We start from the raw sequence: 13,850 nt of genomic DNA on the forward strand, positions 1-13,850 counted from the left end.
ATTATTATTTGAGACCGAGTCTCGCCCTGTCGCCCAGACTGGAGTGAAGTGGCATGATCTCGGCTCACTACAAGCTCTGCCTCCCAGGTTCACGCCATTCTCCTGCCTCAGCCTTCCTAGTAGCTGGGACTACAGGCGTGTGCCACCATGCCAGGCTAATTTTTTGTATTTTTAGTAGAGACGGGGTTTCACCGTGTTAGCCAGGATGGTCTCCATCTCCTGACCTTGTGATCCACCCGCCTTGTCTTCCCAAGGCGCTGAGATTACAGGCGTGAGCCACTGCGCCCGGCCAGTATTATTAATTTTTAAAAACTACATCTAATTTTATTATCACTTCCTCCCCTATTTGGGATGAAAAAAATGGCCAAATAAATAGGAAACAATACTAAACTCATTGCAAGCAATTAATAATAACAACCACAATAAAGCTGAAGATAAGCATTGATAAAACACGCCTTGATAAGACCTGTTCTAACCACTGTGGCCCTCTCTCTGGAATTTTGTAGAGAATATAATCTGCATCATATGATTTAGTGCTTAATTAGCACCTTCTTCTATTTTTCTCCCACAGCTGCCTTATATTATTCATTGTTTTATTCATAATCTCTGACTGGATTGTTATCTCCTTCTGGTTTGAAACTCTTGTTATGACTGCTAGCATTAAGTACATACTAGAGATTCAATAACTGCTGAGAGATTGATTAATAGAACAACTTTGAGCATAGCAACTCAGATGTTGATGAAGATGTAAACAGAAAAATATACTGTCTTTCAATTGTGGAACAATTATTAATGCTATGCAAGAATAACAGTATTATTATGTCTTAATGTATGATACTTTAGAAACCAAAATATGAAATATACTAAGCTAGAATAAAAGTCATAGAATTGACTAAAAACTGTTGAGCAACGGGTTGAATAGTCTATAATCAGTACAATCAGTATAATCATCAATGCTACAATCAGTAACGTTAATGTTAATATTGCAAAATTCATTTTTGTCTTCATCTTTTGCAAATACAAAAGCATCCTCTGCAGAAAAAAAAAGCTATAGAAAAGAGATATTGTTTATCAAATAGCTCTCTCTGAAAATAGCCAATTATTTATATCAAAATAGGTATGGGCATATTTATTATTTCCATATTTAAAAATATGTCCACTTAAGAAAAGGGATAAGAACTATGCATTTATGGAAATGGTTAGAAAGAGTCCTATTCTCTATTTTGTATCCACTAGGCCACACAAATAAACCTTAGAACAGCACTGGAAGAATATATTCATGTAATTTTCTAGAGTTCTTTTTCAATCTTCACTTGTGCATATAAACTAACAGATAAGATTATTAAAATACATGATGCATTAATAAATAACACATAATTATTTCAATAATTCTTTGATTAAACCTTAATTTTCCTTGTTTCTCATGCAGCAATTCAAATTACTCTGTATTATTTCTTCCTTTTCAGACTATATTAGAACATGCTTTTAATAGTCCCAGTGGGTTACCTGAGAAGGAATTTATTCTTGTCTGACAGCAAGTCCATGCCATTAATAGTGACAAGGCTAGACCAAAAAAGCCACTTTAAGGAAAGTTCTCTCAAAGCAAAGATATACCTACAGAACCTGCCTCCTCTTTCACAAGACTAGGAGACAAAATTCTAAAATTGTAAGAAAAATGAAAAAGCTTAAGCCTTCATTTTGTTTTCTTTTCTGGACATAGAGGATGTAAAGTAATATGAACACTGTATTAAGGGCGAAGTAGTCTTATTCACTAGCCTTTTCCAAAAACCTGAAGCATTTTATCACAATGAAACTGACTGAGAGAGTGGTAACAGCTTCAGAGGAAACCTCCACTCAGAAGTACATGGATCTATTTCTGTGTGTATTCCAGTTACTTACAGTGACTAGAATGTTTAATGGATTGATTTTGACAAATATGACAATCTGATACATTTATCTTGAATAGCTTCCATAGACTTCATATAATCAGAAAGCAACTCTCATGAGGGTATGGCAAGTCCAGGAACTGTGTGCTTCCATAATTAAGCCTAGGCTCGCTCTCATTTCTTCTCTCATTGTAGCCTAATTCTGTATGCTGCCTGCAGTCTACTCATGCATGCAGCAAACCTGTCTTTGTTAATTCTGAGCTTCTGTCTCTAGAGATATAACCAATAACTCCTTTAAGAAATCTTTACACAGGTCTATTTGCAATGTTTAGAAATCTGTCATCTTTTAAAATAACAAGATTATTTCTACAAATGAATAAAAATTGCTGCTCTGGGATGATCATCAAATTTTTTTTCATTGAAATAAATATTCTACACCCTGAACTTAATTCAACAAACATATCAGGTTTCTGGCAAGGTATGAGGCAGTGGAGATTTAAAGACAAATATTTATTGAAGGTATATATAAGCAGCAGAAAAAGATGTTCTAGGGAGAGAATAATAATGCTACATGAATATTAAATCACAAAGCTATTAGAAATGGGTAGAAAATCACAATTCTGCTATATATGGGAACCACCATCCACACCAAACACTTATATAATGCTTATTATGGTTATTATAGTCAAGAGGGTTTTATGTGTATGTATATGCTCATTGTTTAAAATATACATTAACCCTATAAAGTTATCTCATTTTATAGATGAGGAAAGAGGCTCAGAAAGTTAAGTAACTTGCCCATGTTCATTTGAATTTTTTCTTATATAATTAATTCCTTTTATGACACTAATTATTCTATTTAATTCTTTTCTCTCCTATTCATTCCATGGCTTCAACCATTTTCTCTTTTATTTGCTCCTGAAATCCTTGTGCAGCTCATTCTGTGAATGTTGTATCACTAGTGGTTTTGTTATCAGGTAACTGAGGAACCCAAGGACCTGGGCTTTCATTCATAGCAAATTAAGAAGAAGCTCCATTTTTCCAGACTGTAGTGAGTCTGATAAATAGTCAAAATCTTCCATTATTAAATTTAAAGGGCATACAAGTGCAGTTCCAACAGAGGCATAAGATGACTTAAATTACGATAAATGAAATGGATCTAAACATATTTTCTGAAAGATTTTACTCTTAGAAAAATGTTGTATATCTAAACGTCTTATAACATCTTGGGTTTTGGGTTCTCTTGGTGCAACTTCTTTTTTTTTTTTTTAACCACTGTTGAATAGTAAGATTGATGATAGGCTTATCGGGTATTTTCCCTCAATTTGGAGATCTAGAATATTTCCTCTGCGTAAAGATGCCAATCTATTTTTGCAGTCTTATTCAATAAATTCATTATACTATAGAAGTTGCCGTTTAGCTGATAATTTTAATTCAATTATACTAAGACACTTTAATTGTATTCCCGTTGATCCTTCAACTAAAAGAGTTAATGTTATAAACACTACCTGAAGCACTTGGCATAATGTTCTGTCTCGCAGAATCACATTTCAAGTTTATATAAACCGAATAGAGCATTTTATTTTTATCATATGTAATAGGGCCAATTACATAACCTTATCAAAAATATAAGCAGATCTACAACTATAGGCATTAATCATATTAATCATTCCTCTAATAATAATAATTTTTTTCTGGATGTTTGTGTATGCTTGATGTCTAGCAATAAGTTCTACATAAATTCTACCTTGGCTTCATGAGGGCAGGTACCATACATATTTTGTTTACTGCTATATCTACATCTACTAGGAACTTACTAGTACTGTTCCTAGAATTCAGAAGACAAACTACATTTGCCTAAATTCTACAGGGACTACATAATTTGTCCATATGATCCTCATAACACTACAAATTATGTAATATTATTACCCATGTTATGCAGTAGATCGTAGAACAAAGGCTAGGAGACATCAGATGGCTACTAAGGGCAAAATGAGTCTGGTACGTTATTTGTTGATGTGGTTCTGCAAAAATATTTTTCTGTCATTATCAAAATTCTATTTGTAATAGTCATTATATATGTGCTCAAGCAGTAAATAAGAGCCAACACTCAGAGAGCCATGTGCTGTAAATGCACTTTGACCAGAAATACAAAAAAACAGGACTCAGCCAAAGGAGGAAAGAAAGATATATTGCTCCATTTCAGGTTATAAACAGGTCAAGTTCTAGCAGCTTCCTTACTGCATTATATTTTTAGTGGATAGTCATGCACATGTCACTGTTGGTCCTCCTTTAAGTCTAGATCTCATTTAAGTATCCACCACATATGTGAAATAAAATTGTCAGGATACTTTGTAGAATTTTGAGTTGCAACATTAATTTCTTAAGTCACACATAGTGCTCGTCACCACCCATGAATAATGGCTTCCTAAAGTTTACCCTTCCTTCCTTCAATTCTATGCTTTAGACACACCAGTTTTGGCCATATTCTACAATTTTTTTCTCATTTCCGATCCCATAAACAGACTACTACCCATCATGCTTCATGAAATGCTGCTTTCCTTCATTGTTCTGCTTAAAGTCCTTCAAAGACTTCCCTTTATGCCAAATATCACCTCTTTCTGATTGACCAAGTGTTCTATAATCTGTCATCAAAACATATACAACGTATTATTGTCTGATGTTTGCCAATTTTAGTTTATCCTCTTCAGTCTGATATCCTCATTGTCTTATAAACACATCAATTTCACATGCACTATAACGTTCGCATTCATTTTCTCCTTCATTCACATACAAACAAAGCAATCCCAACATATTTCTCAGCACTTAGTCAAATATTATCCATCTTTCAAGTTTTAGATCCACTCCATCTTTTTTGACAGCAGGAATCACAGATGTTTCTCCTCTGAATCTTAAAACATTTAGAGTTCGTATTACACAATCTAATGCCTAAGTCTAAACTTATTCTACTATTTATTTTTTCTCTTTTAAATAATTACTCATTTCACTTGCTCCAGTCAGGGATCACCTTTTAGTATTCTTATATCCTCTACTATGCTGAGCCTGGGACTGCTGAGCATGCAGAAGATATTTAATATTTATACTCTAACTTATTTTACTCACTGTCCTAGTGACCCCTTCTCCACCTCTGACCTTTCTCCAAAACTCCACACTTGATTATCTAGCTGTTTACTTCAGTTAGAAGTGCTGTGAATTATCATTGCACTATATAGATGTCACAGTTTACTGTGAGAATTAATGAGATAAGTATGCAAAAAAATGGTAATGACCCTTGGTATTTGGCAGATGCTAAACAAATGATATTTGGACTAGAATCTTCACATACTTCCCTTTTGCAGCTAGATACCATCTGTGGCTTGAAGAATATGTGGTGAGTTCAAAGTCTCCCACTTCTCCCGGCCCTGTCCAGTCCAGTGATCATTGACCCCACTGTATTCCTATACTCCCTACTTAAGGTATCCTTTTAGTTTTTACAGACCAATAGCTTCTAAATAATCTTTTACTTTCCTATCTTTTGATATCTATAAATCCCATGACTCTATCTCTGTGATAGCTCTAAAATTATCTTAATTTTCTCCATCCCATATTCTATGATCAGGCTTTATTTCCTTTCATTGGACTTTTCCTGGTTGATCTTTTTAATTTCATTCTCTCCAAACCATCTTGTACAACATTTCCAATCTTGTTTTTTTTTTTTTTTTCTAGATTTCCTGAGTACTAACCAAAGTGACCTCATTTGCAATTCCCTGTCTATGTCTGGGAAACAGATAGATTTGGTATAAAGATAATACTGAAGACTGTGGAATTCGGCAGTCTTGGATTTGAATCTCCTGTCTGCTGCTTTGTGCCACCTGGGCAAACCACTTAAGCTCTTTGTGTCTCAATTCTTTCATCTGTAAAACATGGATGATAATATACTCCTTCTAAGGTTGTATTAGGATTATATAAGATTTCCATAGCCTGGTGGAGAGTAAATATTTAGCAACTGGTACTCACAGAAATCACTTAACATTTTGTGATTCTGTGCTTTAATATTATCACCTTAGCCTTGTATATTTTTATTCTAAATTTCACACAGACATATCCTACCAATATCTCAAGGTCTATTTCAATTGTTATGTCTTCCATACCATCTTCTTTGGTCTTTCACACTACGAGTACTATTTTTTTTGCAATAAATATTCATAATAAAAGAGGAAGCAAAAAAGGGATTTGGGAGAACATGTACATATATATCTTTTAATCATTTAAACAATCTTAAGTAATAAATCTTATAAATAAACTGAGATTCAAAAAAACAAAAAACGCAAGTGAAGGATTTAAATCTTGGCTTGCGTGACCACCGAGTTTATATTTTTCCCATTGGTTCTCATTACACTATCAGGGTCCACTGGAGTCAATCAGAGTTTTTTTAGTTTCTTTTGTTAAGCAGTTCTGTTTATAAAAATTAATATTTCTTGACTTATTTGTTTTCTTATAGGTCTTCCAAGAAACAAAAGGAAATTTACCTATTTCTTAAACAGAACAAAACCCATTATATCTTGTAATTACCATGTGACAGCATTGGACAATTTTAAACATGTAAGGCACTTTATGGAAACTTCATGATCTTTTTTTTCTTATATTAAGCATTTTCTATTTCATCAACATAGGAACTGTTTCATCATTACTCATCAATCATTCCTAACAATGCTTAAAACTAAAACAATGAGGAAGCAGAATAATGATGAAATTGCCTAGAAAGATGATGCAACTGTAAAATATATCATTATTGCCCCATCATCACTATGATTGTTTATAGTGTTGACTGAAGTATTACATCATCATTCAAGAAGATATAAAAGAAGCCTGGAGACATCTTTTTTTTTTTTGAGACACCATTTTTACAGCCTACTTTGTTTCACTGAACACAGTTTATAATTCAGAATTATTTTTTCCATCCATAACTTCAAATAGAAGAAAAGTGACAGAGGAAGATATTTCAAAATTATTAAATGAATCAGAAGATGAATGCAGAAAGACAGAGAGCAGTAAGCTAGACTCTAATGATTAGGGTAAAATTGAAATTGATTATACAAGTGAAATCTCAGACTATGAGTCTTCATAAGACAATGAATTTTCTTAAACTATAGAATCAATGAGTGAACAATGCATTTCAAAGAGAAAAAAGGAAATATACTATAGTAGTTCCCTCTTATCCATAAAAAATGTATTCCAAGATATCCAGTAGATACCTGAAACAATGAATAATGCTGAATTCTATGTATGCTGTGTTTTCTTGATCTGAAAACCGAGATACCTAATAAGTGTCTCACAGACAGGTAGCTTAGAGAGCGTGGATACATCGGACAAAGGGATGATTCACATACTTGGTGGAATAGAGCGTGATAACATGACATGCTACTCAGAATGGTGTCCAATTTAAAACTTGTGAGTTGTTTATTTCAGGAATTTTCCATTTGATATTTTCAGACTGTGGTTGACTGTGGGTTACTGAAACTGCAAATAGCAAAATCATGGATAAGAGGACACGACTGTATTCTCATCTAGTTAGCCCTTTAACAGGAAGGAATTTATCCTGTTATATTTTGTGACAAGAACCTGAACCATTTCATTTTGCTAAAAGAGCATGTCACAGTACTCTTTCTTTATAAAATTCATGTGCCAAAATCTGTGGTTTCTAACTGCACAAATACTAAAGAAAGAGAAAGGCAGGCATCCAAAAGAAATGGACAATGTGAATTTAAAAATAATTGAATGCATTATTGTAATCTATGTTTGTAAATACAAAAATGAAAACCTGCCTAGGCACAGTGGCTCACGCCTGTAATCCCAGCACTTCGAGAGGCCGAGGTGGGTGGATCACGAGGTCAAGAGATCAAGGTCATCCTGGCCAAAATGGTGAAATCCCGTCTCTACTAAAAATAGAAAAAAAATTAGATGGGCACGGTGGCGTGCACCTGTAGTCCCAGCTACTCGCAAGGCTGAGGCAGGAGAATTGCTTGAACCCGGGAGGCAGAGGTTGCAGTGAGCCGAGATGGCACCACTGCACTCCAGCCTGGCGACAGAGTGAGACTACATCTCAAAAAAAAAATAAAGAAAGAACGAAAGAAGGAAGGAAGGAAGGAAGGAAGGAAGGAAGGAAGGAAGGAAGGAAGGAAGGAAGGAAATGTTTTATTATGAAATGAAGATGACATTTTCTTTTCAACAAAATTATGGACCATCAAGGATTACAAAAATTAAAGTACTACATTTTGATGATGCACGTTCTAGAAAAACCAGAAGTGATAATATATAATAGAACTTATTAAAGATATATTCAAAATTTGAAATTGGTATCTGCAAGATGAATACACTGAAGGCTCATAGATGATAGCTGATGAGCTGTTTGTTTCTTTCTGAAGATATTTCCCATTTGAAGTATATACATCTTTGAAAACAGGGAATATAAGATAGAAACATTTTGTTTTACTATATTTAAATTCTTATCAAAACTTTCACTTTCCCTTTATTCCTACTCCTGTAAACTATTAGAAAAACTAAATAATTTTTTTAAATAATTAAAACTCCAAGAGGTTGATAGAGAAAATTACTCATTCCTGGTATACTGAGATTTAAAATGTATATTTTCTATGTCTTCATTGTATACTTATGAAGTTATCCTTTTTCATACAATTATTTATGTCTTAGCTTACCTCTTTTCTGGACCACCAGCTTGCTGAGAGGATTCAACAACTACTTACTGAATAAACATTAAAATTCCCGAAACTTTTGTTGTGTGAAAATAATTAAATGATTGGAATTAGAGTGAATATGTTTTTATGGAACTATGCCTACCTTGGAGCAGGATTTTTTTCAGAAGTCTAAAGCAAAGCTAAATGGTACCTAGTCTTGTCTAATACAAGCAGTGAGCTCTGAAATACATTAAACCATTAAATAACAGTGACTATGATGCAATTACATTTGACCTCTTCTCAGAGAGATTTAACCAAAAATATAGTTAAGCACCACTAAAGATCAAGAAAAGGATCTTAATAAAATGAGAGTACTAACTTATTCCTTGAGGCTCTTTCTAGCTATGGACTTAAAACCCATTGAATTGGAATGCAGGCTGCCAAAGAATGCCTTATTACAATCAGAGAATATTTTGATAGGTGAGTACCCTCAATTTAAAGAAAACAAATGACATAAAAAGCAGAATAAATTACCGTGACATAATTCTTGGCTCAAGTAAAAGTCAGACAGTAGCTGAAATTTTAATAGTGGAATAACTTCTAAGGGATAAACTTTAACTTGTATTAAACTTTAATCATAATAGTTATAGAGATGAAAGCTAAAAAATTATTAAAATTACTAAGCACAAGCACACTAGCCCTGGTCCTTGTACTGGACGTTTAAATTGGTTTCTTTATCTATAGTGAATATAAAGAGGTCTGTGAACCATGTGATTTCTTCCTTACAGAAATTTGTCTCTTTAACTTGGGTGACTCTGCCCAGAAACCCATGCAATTTATTAAGCCCAGATAGAAGTTGGTGAAGAAGGAATATGAAAATGCCAAGCAAGATCCTGATGTGTTTTCTTAAAAATAGTCTACGTAAATGAATAAAATTATCAGTATAGCTGTCACTTAAGAAAAATGTGCTAAGCCACACAAAATTGAAAAGGAAATTGGAATTACTGGAAGGTTGATAAAGATAAATAAATCTGGCGGAATATACCTTGACCATCCGTACTATCAATTTCCAAAAAAAGAAAAAGCAAAAAACCCATGAATTGTGTTTTGATGTTGCAAATAATGTCTGTCTTGACCAGTTTTAATAGTTCTCTTATGAGTAAGTGACAAGTAGACTACTTTAAGCCCTAGGAAAAAAAGTGGAGGTTAATCAGTTTCAAGACAGCTACCATAAGACGAATCGATCTCTTTCTTTCTGTCTCAATCTCTCCCCGACTCTCCTCTCTCTGTCTTCCCCAAGGCAGGTTATGAGTTATTAAAACACATCCTGTATAACGCTGACCATCTGCACAACCAAAGATCTCAATATGAAGATGTTAGGTCATTAAATGGAGAAAGTATTTCTGGAGAGGGGAGATCTTCGGTGTTCATAATATACCTAAAATTACGAAATGTACATACAGGTCTATGCCAGTTGCCCATAGGACCAGTGTTGATAGCATGCATTCACCTCCTAGATTTAAATATAATTTTCTTCATGTTTCAACTTAATATAGAGTAAGTCAGTACAAGAGAATTTTGATTCAATACAACCAAATGAGCAGATCTTTATAATTTATACTGGTTTATTAAGATGGTCCCTATAATTGAAGTGAGGATTATCACTGACCCTAGGATAGTGCATATTCACTATTCACAACAGAAAATCAGAAAGAGCAATTCAATTAATCTTCAGGTTTATAGACCAAATCTTAGCTAAAAATTTTAAGAATATCTTAGAAGCATTTTATTTGATGGGATAAAAGGCAAAACTTGGGACTTATGTCATAGTGTCAGCACATTTCATCAGCAAGGGTTTTCAAATTAGAACTGCAATTTGGGTTACTTTTGAGGGTGTGACAGTACTCTACAAAGGAAAAACTGAATCCCAGAGGGAAAAATCAAATTATAGTTTTAAAAACTCATTACCAATAATTAATAGTGAACTCTAGCTAAACAATACAGGTGTTCCACTAATCCTAAACAGAAACAGATGGAAGCACAAATGTTTTATAAATAGTGGATACATGCAGAGCAATAAACTTGGCAAGAATTGTCTTATTCTTTAATTGTCAGTCAGAGTCAATGTCTCACCACTAACATTTTCTCTAAATTAATATGCCCAGATTAAATCTGTGTTTCTCATTCCTTATTTTTGAAAATGCAAGTCATATTTAATGCTTTCTCACTCCATGTTTTGTATTGCCACACTGGCAAAGATAATATTCCTGAATTTTGTTTAGGTACATTTACATAACATCATATAGTTTATTAAATGAAACAACAGGCATATTACATAGGCTTCCCTTCTCTCCCTTCTTCCTTTTCAACTCCTGGACAAGAAATACTTGCTTTTCAAGTATTTCTTTCATTTCTTAAACCTTCAAAATAATGAATGTAGGTAGATGAAATAAATTAAGAATTCAATTAGTAAGTCAATTAATGGTACAAAGAAATCTAATCCTATAGAACTAGGAATTATCTTCAGGGGTTGGAATACTCTATAATGTTGTAGGTCTGAACTTAGGACTTTTTAGAGTATGTTTGCATATGCCTTTAGAAGGGCTCTCTCTGTGTGGTCGTTAACAAAATCATCTTTAATTCATGCATAGATGATTTTATTATTTCTTCTAACCTTACTCTGTTGTTAGATTTTTCAGAAAGAAATGATTGGTATTGCAACTATTAAACTACTAGCATCCCTCGCTGAATTTCTTAGTGCATGGTTCTCTGTGTCTTGAGACTTTCCTAGGAATTATATTTTATGATCAATAAATAACTACTATGAATGATTTCAGTGGGACAGAAAACAGATTATTTTCTTCAAGTAAAGAAACTTTAAAACTAATAGAATATGAAGAAAATAATGCATGTTAGTCATTTATTAATTCATGCTCATCAACAACATAGATTCATCTCATCTCATATGTAAGTAAACACCTAGTTGACTTTATAAAAATTATGTGTAGAGTATGAATTTCTTGAACCAACACAGGTGAACAAAATGGTTAGCACACCTTTGACCTAAAATTGAACTTTTTGTTTTTTTGAGATGGAGTCTTGCTCTGTGGCCCAGGCTGGAGTACAGTGGCAAGATCTCAGCTCACTGCAAATTCTCTCTCCCAGGTTCAAGCAATTCTCCTGCCTCAGCCTCCCAAGTGGCTGGGATTACAGGCACCCATCACCAAACCTGGCTAATTTTTGTATTTTTAGTAGAGACAGGGTTTCACCATGTTGGCCAGGCTGGTCTCAAACTCCTGACCTCAGGTGATCCGCCCGCCTCAGCCTCCCAAAATGCTTGCATTATAGGCATGAGCCACCGGGCCCGGCCAAATTGAACTTTTTAATTATTTATTTATTTTGAGACAGGGTCTCACCCTGTAGCCCAGAATGGAATGTGACAGTGCCATCATAGCTCACACACCCCTGCAGCCCCAATCTCCTGGGCCCAAGCAATCCTCCCACCTCACCCTACCAAGTAGCTGGGACAATGGGTGCATACCACCATGCCCAGATAATTTTTATAATTTTTTTTGCCAGTTGCAGTGGCTCACGCCTGTAATCCCAGCACCTTGGGAGGCCGAGTCGGGCAGATAACCTAAGGTCAGGAGTTTGAGACCAGCCTTGCTAACATGGTGAAACCCCGTCTCTACTAAAAATACAAAACTTAGCCGAGTATGTTGGCAGGGGCCTGTAATCCCAGCTACTCAGGAGGCTGAGGCAGGAGAATCGCTTGAACCCAGGAGGCAGAGGTTGCAGTGAGCCGAGATCACACCATTGCACTCCAGCCTGAGTGACGAGAGTGAGTCTCTGTCTCAAAAAAAAAAATTTGTACAGATGCAGTCTCCATATGTTGCCCAGGCTGGTCTCAAACTCCTGGGCTGAAGTGATCCTCCTGCCTCATCTTCCTAAAGTGCTGTGATGACAGGTATAAGCCACCACACCCAGCCCTAACATTGAATTTTTGATATATATAGACTGAAACTTGTAAGTATTGAGAGGTTCTCTTCATGTAGGGAACTCACCAGGCAGGCAGTGGTGAAATGAACAAATTAAAGTTATAACATTTTGTTTGTAGTCACTAGATGATTTGTCAACAATGCAAGGTTGTGACTGTGATCTTTATTTTAAATGTAAGAACACTAAAAATGAGGTAGAGTTCAATTATTTGCTCAAGACCTAATACTAGAAAAGGATGGAGTTAAGAATTATCACTGTATTTCTGTCCAAAGCCTTGTCTTTCCACCATATCACACTACCTTCCTGAAGGTTTATTTCCAATTATGCTATGTTACTATACACAAACATCGATAGTAATTAGTTTCACCTATTAAGTTATAATATTTAATTATTATATATAATTAATATATATTATTAATAATATATGTTAATAATATATAATTAATATATGTTATTAATATTATTAATATTAATATAATATATTAATATATAATATATAATTATTATATATAATATATAATATTTATACATTATAATATATATTTAGTGATTTTCCCCCCTCATTTAAATTTCTTACTGAAAATGTAGAAGAAGGAAAAGGGGAGGAGGAGGAAATTATTTAACTAGAATAAATTACTGGGATCAACAACATTTTCTGGAGTGCAAAGGTTCTCATTGTCTAGTTTTCTAGAGCCTAGATGTGTTACCTATTTGTTTTAGAAATGAGATGTCTCTTTGATGACATACACATAAATTATAATTATATATTTTTGAAAGGCTTTCACAAAAATAGTTAAGAAAATAAAAATATAGCTGGCTTTAAGCAATTAGCTTCATTTATTCTAATATAAATGAACTCCTTCCTTAACAATACTGTCTTCTTGGAAAAGTTTTCCCAAACATGAACATAGTTCTGTCAGTTTTTAAATCTGCAAAAGGCATAGTACAAGCAATCAAGTTACTCATGCTTAGTTCCGATGTTAGTAAAAAATACCTTTTTATACTCTGGGCAACAATTAAAGATACAAGACAAGGTAGATATATTCCTTTAACTCAAAATCCTTCCCTATTGTTTTGAATATTAATTCCAAGATTATCTAGCTCCATCAATAGTTCTTTGGAGTGGCTAAACCAAGTTCATGTATAAGGGAGAAAATTTTAAAGTTTTGGAAAACAAAGCATAAATATTTGAAATGTGATGATTTTAATATGAATTATGTTCACTACTAAGAAAAGAAAGATATTTTCATTGTCATGGGTCTTTTCTTCT

General features: G+C 34.0%; 1 protein-coding gene and 1 long non-coding RNA gene across 37 annotated transcripts in view; one reads left to right on the forward strand and one right to left on the reverse strand.

The window, feature by feature from the left end:
• The window catches only part of TRDN (triadin), a 414,373-nt gene that overhangs the window by 259,534 nt on the left and 140,989 nt on the right, over positions 1-13,850 (reverse strand). The window lies entirely within an intron of this gene.
• LOC134810366 (uncharacterized) overlaps positions 1-13,850 on the forward strand; it is a 70,188-nt gene that overhangs the window by 43,522 nt on the left and 12,816 nt on the right. The window contains exon 3 of one of the 4 annotated variants that reach the window (XR_010158173.1): positions 6,388-8,675. The exons of the other annotated variants lie outside the window; for them this stretch is intronic. This is a non-coding gene — a long non-coding RNA (uncharacterized LOC134810366). Of the gene's footprint in view, positions 1-6,387; positions 8,676-13,850 lie in introns of those variants that run through there. 4 annotated transcript variants of the gene reach the window in all.

The sequence above is a fragment of the Pan troglodytes genome, chromosome 5 (genome assembly GCF_028858775.2).
Source record: "Pan troglodytes isolate AG18354 chromosome 5, NHGRI_mPanTro3-v2.0_pri, whole genome shotgun sequence".
Classification (NCBI taxonomy): domain Eukaryota; kingdom Metazoa; phylum Chordata; class Mammalia; order Primates; family Hominidae; genus Pan; species Pan troglodytes.